Below are 9,157 nucleotides of genomic sequence, written 5' to 3' on the forward strand. Positions count from 1 at the left end.
AAGTGATAAAACAAAGTTTTTGAAAAAATCACCCTTTTGAAAGTTCGCTTCAGTTCAGTCAATCACGTTTTTAAATAACATGAATCTACAGTTATGAACTAGCTTTGAGAAGAAACGTAATAAACATTGAACGGTGCAGTAAATTTTGGCGGTCGCTTTTAAAATAAGTAATGGTGTAGCTCATTTTTATAGCATTTTTATAGCAAACAATTTGTGTTGTTTATAGTCGACGGATGAAATTGGAATTTTCACCACTTTTGCTTCACGGCCGGCGACATTAAATACATGACATATACATACATTCATATTGAGCCATAACCGCCAAAAAAAAACGAAACGATTTTTTTTTTGCAAATTTAATTTTCTATCATACCTGCATCACGACAAAAATTATGAAAAAAAAATTCGTTTACTTTTTTTTCAATTTAGGGTTCGATATGTACATATGTAAATTGGTGATGGGCACCAACATGCACGCGGGAAAAGCTCTTTTAAGATTTCTATACATTTTTATAGGCGAGTGCAGAATAAAAGCTCTCTTTGCCCATCGCGCCGATTACAACTTGTTAATTTATTGGCTCAAATTTAAAAAATAATAATAATTATTATGTTTGTCGACGTCGATGAAATTTTTTCGTCAAAATATAGCCCTCGCAAGTCCAACGACAGCTACGCTGGCCACAGTATTTTTGCGGAAAGGTGTTCCCCGCAACACTACTTGTGGTCAGCGTGAAAAGATGTTTGCTACAATTGGTCGCGGCCAAGAATGTTCATGTTCAAATCTCATTAGGCGGAATAATTAATTTAAAATTTTTAATTTCAGTTTTTCTTAATTATGAAAAAGCATCTGTGAAGTGCACAACGAAAGCGTAATAAAACGACTGACTTTAAAGTGCTCTAAGAAAAATGCATTTTAAAGTAGTTGAAATCATATGCAGAGTCGGATAATTGGCTGATACCTAGGACATCGCCATGTTAAATTCCACAGTTCGTTTCAAGGAAGAAAGTCAGATCTTCAACTAGCTGTAGGGGGTAAGAAACTGGTTGAACATCGATATTTAAACTAGTTACTGGTAGGGTAGGAACTCCGAGCAAGCGCTATCGCCCATCTTGTGTCCCGCTTTTCCTGCATTGGTCCACGTTCCATTCTTTTCGTATCCGTTGATAGGTACTGAACTTATTTTGCCATTGTGGAGTGTGGTTTGTAAGACAATAGTCGGTTTCCTTAACCAACTCTGTTAGCGTGGTCAAAATAAATCTAAAGCAGGGATCAAACGATGCACGGGGATCAAACGATGCACGGTGCCACCTAAGTGGGCAAAGATCGAAAAATTCGCTGCCTGCAATGTGAACGTGTTTGGTATTTTTTGTTAAAGATAATTTACCCACTAAAAAGAATTTAACGAAAATTTCTGTATGAAATATTTTATATGCCGCCAGGAACCCACTAAACTCGACAAATTTTATGTAAGAATATTAATAACAGCATAGCCATGCGTAAGCTCTATACGGAAACAAATGTCAGAAACATTTTCTGAAATAAAATGTTGGTTTGACGTTTTGTATTTCCAAATAGATAGTAGAGAGCTACAGGATTAAAAATTTTGGAGTAAAATTAAACACAGAGTATCCCTGCGGTATTCTAGATAAACCAGTTTCTTTTTATTATTTTATTAAATAGTACGGGTTTTTGGGTTTCGAAAAAATAAATAAAAACCTGCTAATTTTTTACACTTTTTGAAGTAATGCGTTTTTTGCTAAGGCATAAAATCATTTTTAATTTTTTTGTCAGTGTCATCAGATCTGCACGATTCGTTCTATTTTTAAAAATGAAGTGTCAGATTAAATAGTTTGACCTGTAGACAATAGAGGTTAATTTTTTTTAAAGAGCTCTCACCTGTTAAAAAATTTAATTCAAATTTTTTAATAAGTTAAATGAATTATTAAGAGATGGGTATCAATGGAAATGTATATGAAAAGGGTTTATTTCCCAACTACATGTTGAGGGATGCCACCTGTTAAAAAATCAAATTACATTAGAATTAAAGGAATTAGGTTATATAAATAAATATATATCACCATACGGGAGTCAAACGAAATAGGTTTAAGACGGTTTTAGCTTGCATATATAACGAAGAGGGTTTCCACCTGTTTGTAAAGTCGAATTTAGTTAAACTAAAATAATAATTGTGTCAAACCAAAGGTTTATGACATCGTTATTAGTGTTGATCAGTCATTTGTTCTTCGTTTTAAAATTCTGGTCTCTTAAATTAACTCAGGAATGCTTGTACTCTTCACTTATTTCTTGCTTAATATGTCCAATTTTTTCTTTTGCGTCATACCCATATTTATATACATACTTCAGTTACCTTATTCCTTTAGTTAAACTGAATTTGATTTTTTAAACATGTGACAACCCTTTTACGTGTCGTTTAAAAGTAACGAATTTTCAAAACCATTTCAATTGATACCCATCTTACGTTAAATAAATTATTAAATAACATTAATAAAATTTTTAACAGGTGGTAACCCGTTTCAAAAAATAAAACTTCATTGCACATCTACAGACCAATCCCTGTCATTTGACACCTCAGTTTTGAAAATAGAACGAACTATATTTGCATACCTATGTAAATGCCACAAGAACCCACATTTTCAACTTCAAGCTGCATTTACAGTGAAAGTTATCCAAAAATAAATTGCATTTTTGAATTTAGCGTCCTTAACTTTGCTAAGAAGCGAATTTTCATTTAAATCCGTCCATAATTCTATTTTTGCCCACGTTTCATATGAAAGGAAAGCACTGTGCGATTGTACATTTGATGATTTCCACAGTTACAGAAAGGTGTTATTTAAAAATTTGTTATTGAGCTGAACCCATTCTCGGCAAAATTTTCTAGACAACACCACTCTGTGGCTGCCAAATGTGCAAATTTACCAATCGTGTGATCCCTGCTTAAGAACGATGCGAGAATGCGATTATCTTTTGACAACATCGATTCACAAGGCATTGTATCATGCCACCTTTTCTGAGTACAGATCCGAGGGAAAAGACTTACAGTCAATTTCACGAAAGCAATTTAAGTAAAAAATAATGAATAAGAAAGTATTTTTTTTTATTACCCACCAAACAATTTTGTTTGCAGGAAATAAGAAAACGTGTCGCCCTCGGAAATACATTTACTGCCGGTAATATCGCCATCTTATCGATTTCTTATTACCAGTCGTTCTAAAACATGAAAGAAATGATGTTGCCGATTTTCACTACGGCAATAAATCGGTGAGCCGCCAATTTGTTGCCATTGACGACTGTTATCTATTTCTCATGTTTTGCATGGTGGGTACAAACTAATTACATGTACACAGCACATCTAAAGTGCACCAAAGTAAACTTATTGCAGCGTTAAGATTAAAAAACCCGCTCAAGCGTAGCTATCGATAAGCGTAATTAAGAGGCATCCCCGGCGCTAAACCGGCAATTGCTACCAAAGCAAGTCTATATTATTTTTTTTGCAATATTTTACCCGTGATAGGATGGCCTCGTAGATAACTTCAGAGCTAATTCTGTTTACTTTTAAAAATCCTTACGCTCTCGCCCTTGCTTTTACAAAATCGCTATTACTAAAAAGGCCTTCAGGCGGCCGCCAAAGTCAAGTTCTAGAGATACGGTTTCTGATCCGGTTTTGACAATCTTTCAGATCTACATTTTTCCAGGCGGTGTACTGTGGCCTTTGAATTTGCTTTTTGCGGTCATTATACTACTACTGAACTACTCTTATTCACAGAAAATAAACAGGGAAATGTGCACAAAACATCGAGTTCCAGAGATCTAGATGTGGTGTTCTGTGCTTGCCCATGAATTCCATACGGCACGCTGTTTCGGTGGAATGGTGTGCACGCGAACTAGTTCCAAACATACAATGTTAGGCTGAGTGCGAAAGTCAGCCTGAAATACTATTATTGGGGCGATCAGGCCATGTCCAACGGAAGCCTTGAATGTCATCTGTCTTATGCGGAAAGAACGTACGTATCGACAAAGGTTAGGTAAGGTTAATCTTGACTGGAAGGTCCTTAGCGTTACTGGTTGGAGTTAGATTATGGCGTTTCACTAGTAATTTCAGCACTATTTTTGAAATGCCTTCTAACTTATCAAATTAATAAGCCCCCAAGAATTTTATTCGTCTTTTTGACAGTGTGGGACCCCGGCTTAGGAGATGCTCTATGGTTTCCCTGGTACCGCTGGCAACACTTCCTGCAACTATCCACGTTTATACATGAGCAGCCACCAGGATATACATCGTAAGCTATCCGGTAACAACTCTGCAATCCCGTCTGTAAAGCTGTAACAATATGCAGATGGTTAACTCATTCCATCTAGCCCTCAACTGCCTAATCATACTATCCTCAATTTCGTTGTACAAGTGTATATGCATGTCTTTTGTCTCTTCGAGAGCCTTGTATTGGCTTCCCGGCTGCAAAGGACGTTTTTGGATGAAATAATACATTGATTGTCGTTTCTGTATAGGCTAGCTCTGCTGCCATCCTTCTAGCGAAATATGCTGAACTGGACAGGTAACCTTACTGCCCACCTGACATTAAGTCCCCAGCAGTATACTCTGGCACCCACTCTCGTTACCATCTCGTTAGAGATCTACAGCTAAATTTCATTGCCTTGCTCCAACCCTCCTTCTTAATCGTTGTGTGAAACCTTTGCTCCCAATTAAAGAAACGTAAGTATGCTGGACTTTTCCTTGTATTCACGAAAAATCTCCCCCCTTCTGTCTTACGCTTGTCTTCGTTAAAAATTTCGACATAATGCTACCATAAATGAAAGAATGGGAAGATACAGGGTTTACCAAACGCTTCGAATCATCTCTAATTTAGCATAGACTACCAGATTGGGCCAGTTGTTTTTTAGGGCTGACGTCTTTTCTATCAAAAGGTAGAGGTAAACTAGTTTAAGCCGCTAAAAAAACCGGACAAACTTTGATATTTTCTCAGCTAGCCAGAGTAGGCGGCGGTAAGGACATTTAACTCTGTAAGTATCACCTATAGTCTTATAGAATCATTTACAGAGTATGTTACAGCTTGAGCTAGTAGGGATATTCTTGCAACGATCTGGGTGACACGGCACGGTTCTGTTACCTCCGAGCTATATCAAGGATATCAACTAAAGGCCACTTCAGCCGGGTGGTTACAGGTGCGTACTGTCACTCTGTAAGGCATAAATATGTACATATGTATGTTCGATCCCTCCTGGTTCGAGCAGCATCTAAAAAAATAAAAAAAAGTTTTTTCTTAGCGGCAGCCAATGGCAAATCTCCAATTTCTCTCGAACAGAAATCATTCGGCATTCGGAGGCGGTTAAAACTGTGGATCTCTTCATATATGTAAAAAGAAGATAAACGCTACAAATTGTAGGGAAAGCTCGGCCAAATACTTATGTAGTTAAAGTGTAGGTGCCAAACAGTTATTTAGTTAAATGCTGTTGTCACAGGAGATTGGACGATCTGAGTAGTAACAATGCAAAACTTCTATTTTATTGCTTCTATTCAATTGCGTGTTGGTTTTAAAATGACACATATTGGAGTTAATTGGAGTTGTCACACTCGTCACTTGTCACCAACGAAATAACCAATCAACCCATACGGTTATCTTTGCTTTTTATTTTTAGACTGGATTAGGCTTCGGGAAATTATGGAATTTTTTCGGGATTTTTTGATACCGTTCAGGATTTTTTTGGAGTCTTTTTTTTTTTGAAGATTTTTCGAAACTTTATAAAACTGTTAAAATTTTTAACGACTTTTTGGAATCCTTCGGAGTTTGTTATTTGGGAATTTCTATAACCTTTTGGGTTTTATTCAGACTTTTCAATATCTTTTCGGGACTTTTCCGTGTAGTTGCTTCATATTTTTTGGAGATGGTTTGGCATCTATCTTTCGCGTATTTCGGGGCTTCTCAATTCCAAAAGTTACTAATATTTTTTCCTTTCTATTATACTCCCAAAATGCATACCTACTCGGTACGGTAAGTGCATTCGTCTCGCATTTAATATTAATTGTTTTATGAAGATTACTGTAAATTTAATTAAGTAAATATCAATGACCGTTGTTTTGACATATTTCGGTTATTTTCGAAACATAAGATATGCAATAAAAAAATTTGTGCAAAATAAATTCAGTTTGTTTACACTTGTATGCCTGTTATTAATACAAATTTATACAACTGTTTCAAGGGAGCAAATATTTAAGAGGTTAGTCTGGTTCACGTCCAGCTTATATGTATACTGCCTCATGGAACGTTGTAGAAACTTCAATTTCTGACTCAGATAAAAATAAAATATGTATTTCTGACTTTTGCTTATTTGATAAGCATTTCGCTTTAACATATGAATAAATATTTAAAATTCCCAGTGCTCCAGGCATACATATTGAATTAGCGAATTAAGCAATTAATTTAGATATTTTAAAATTTTCTCAAAGTTTGCCTATGTCTATAATAAAATTTATGTGAAAAAGTTAATTAGTTTTCGATTTTAACTTTGAAAAATAAAAATAAAATAAAATAAAAATGGAGAAAATACCCCCATGATGCATTCTTCATCAACTCCCTGTCTCCAAAATTGGTTCCGGTCATAAAAATCGGTTATATTTTTGAAAGTTCGGTAAAAAAGTTTACTTTTAAGTTTTTGAAATCCAATATGGGGGAAAAGTTTTTAAAAATTTATTGAATTCGCTCGAAACTTGTATTTGGAAGTTTTTGGAGTCGCTGATTATGAACCTGGCCATAAATTCTTTAAATTCAAAATGGTGGATCCAAGATGACGGAAAAATGTTTAAAAACTTATTGAATTCGCAATATTAGATCCGCCATTTTTAAATTTAAAATGTATGATCAAATCAAATTCGTTATCAGTGACTCGCAAGAAGCTCTGGGTGTTACAATATTTGAAGTGAATCCAATAATATTTCAAAACTATGTCCGCCTTATTGGGTTTCAGAAACGCTACTCATCATTTAAAAATAAATATTTTTACCGAATTTTCAAAACTTTAACCGCGGGGCTTCATTTGACGAAGAGTGCCTCATATATCTATATTGTTTAGAATTGTGTTTATGCATTGACGCTCAAACCGAGATCTGACCCATATAAAAAGCTTACGAAAACGTTAGCTTTTCCCTTGAGATACGAAATTGCACGATTTTAAGTTCGATCTATTGTTTAATAATTCGATACTACTGGTTTAATGGATCCTCTTTTATCTTAAGAATATATAATAATAATGTTTTGCGGTTTACACTTCTCGAAAAAATAACTATTCTATCAGAGCTGAGGAACGCCTCCATCACAGAATATGTGACCAGACCCACTTCCCCAGGGCAGTGTGGACTTACCGTAATCCTGCCATGACCGTAATAGTACTTTTAACGAGGATGTGTAAAATTCCTCAATACAAATTTCCCATTTTAAACGCGGTAGAACTTACTCTCTAAACCGAAGTCAAATTCCTTTGAAAAGAAACTTGACTGGGAGCGAAATATCGGAGGGCGCTCCAGGAAGGTCAATACCACCCTGCATGCCTGTAAGACAGCTATAGACGAAAAATGGGTCATACAACCTCATACACACGTATGTACTACACATGTAAGTAAACAGCGGCGGTAAGAGCCATCCTTTTTCACGAGGTCACTATATGCTGGCCTCCGCTAAATAAGACGTTGCCCAGAGCCAAGGTGGAACGGGTACAGAGGACGGCTTTCCATCTCGCCGCGGGAGCACTACCCGCTACATCCACCAAATCTCTGGAAATACTCTTAAACCTTAAAACGGTGGATCTCTGCGGCAAATTTCGGGCCGGCTGTGGTGCGACCAGTTTAAATACGGTCCAGTCTTGGAGAGACCTGAAATTCGGACACGCAAAGGTTCTTCAAACTCTATCGGATAATCTACGACAGCTATATTATACCAGTTCTCTACACTGTGGGAAGGTGCCACAGTCTTAAGAAAAGATAGTTCCAAACTTAACGAAAGAGTGGGTAGCACGATTTACTCTGGTTAGCTCGCACTAACTTTCTGTTGAAAATATTTGGCAGGCATATTTTACTTTTCACGCGAATCGGATCGAATTTAGTTTTTTGACCGCCATATTGGGTTCGCCATTATGAATTGCTCTAGGTTCGTAATCAGAGACCTTAAAAATACAATAACCTGATGTTACTTTTTCTTTTTTAGTGTTGGGTTCTCCACTGGCACAAAAGTTGTAAAGAAAAATCTAATTTACGGTTAGTTTAGACGCCATATTTGGGGCGCCATGTTGAATTTTTGAAAAGGCCACACTGTTTTCAATGGCGGGGCGCCTACTACTGGTACTGGTTGACGCTTTAGGGAAATTAATTTTACGTCGCTTCGCGTCGTACAAAAAAAAAAAATTTTTACGTATAAAAGTTGTGAAGCATGAAATTCTCTACAAGTTTGGAATTTCAATATGCTATGCATTTCCAACAGAAATTGTCGAAAAATGGCGAAAATCGTGACAAAGTAAAATTCTTTCGCAGGTTTTGCTAATTATTTACAACAAAAAAGTTTTTTTTTCATACTTCTTTATAACAAACGTGGAAAATTATTTCTCTACAAATTTGTTTTTAACCATTTTTACGAAAATGCAAAATAAGCTTGCTAATCGCAATAAACCAAAAAAAAACTAAAGTCCAAAATGCCGGAATGTTGCCAAATGAAATTTAGGGGCAAGATTGTGGATCCATGATCTACGTGCATCAAAACTGCATCAAAAAATCGCTGTTAATTTTTATTTTTTTTTTGAGGAAGTCTAATTTTACTGTGCTAATGCTAAACAACATAAAAGTAATGCCACTTATCGGGAATTTTTTTTCTTTATTTGACTTCTATTTGATAAATTGTGTTAAGCATTTCTAGCAAAATTTCGCTCGGTACCGCATCTGAAGTTTGTTGAATACGTGCTTTGATGCTGTTGTATGTTTCTTCCTCGTATTTGGCGTAGACCCTAGGTAGGTTTAGATCTTCATAAAGTTGCTTGACACGCGCCACCTTTTTTGGATCTGACAAAAAAAAAAACAAAATGTATTTATAAAAAAATAAAAAATATACTTGATTAAATGCATGCACTGCACCTACCACT

General features: G+C 35.9%; 1 protein-coding gene across 3 annotated transcripts in view; it reads left to right on the forward strand.

The window, feature by feature from the left end:
• The window catches only part of LOC118743713 (farnesyl pyrophosphate synthase-like), a 14,702-nt gene that overhangs the window by 5,161 nt on the left and 384 nt on the right, over nt 1-9,157 (forward strand). The gene's annotated exons all lie outside the window — the stretch shown is intronic.

The sequence above is a fragment of the Rhagoletis pomonella genome, unplaced genomic scaffold (assembly GCF_013731165.1).
Source record: "Rhagoletis pomonella isolate Grant_MI unplaced genomic scaffold, Rhpom_1.0 Rhpom_scaffold_00007, whole genome shotgun sequence".
NCBI classification, from domain to species: domain Eukaryota; kingdom Metazoa; phylum Arthropoda; class Insecta; order Diptera; family Tephritidae; genus Rhagoletis; species Rhagoletis pomonella.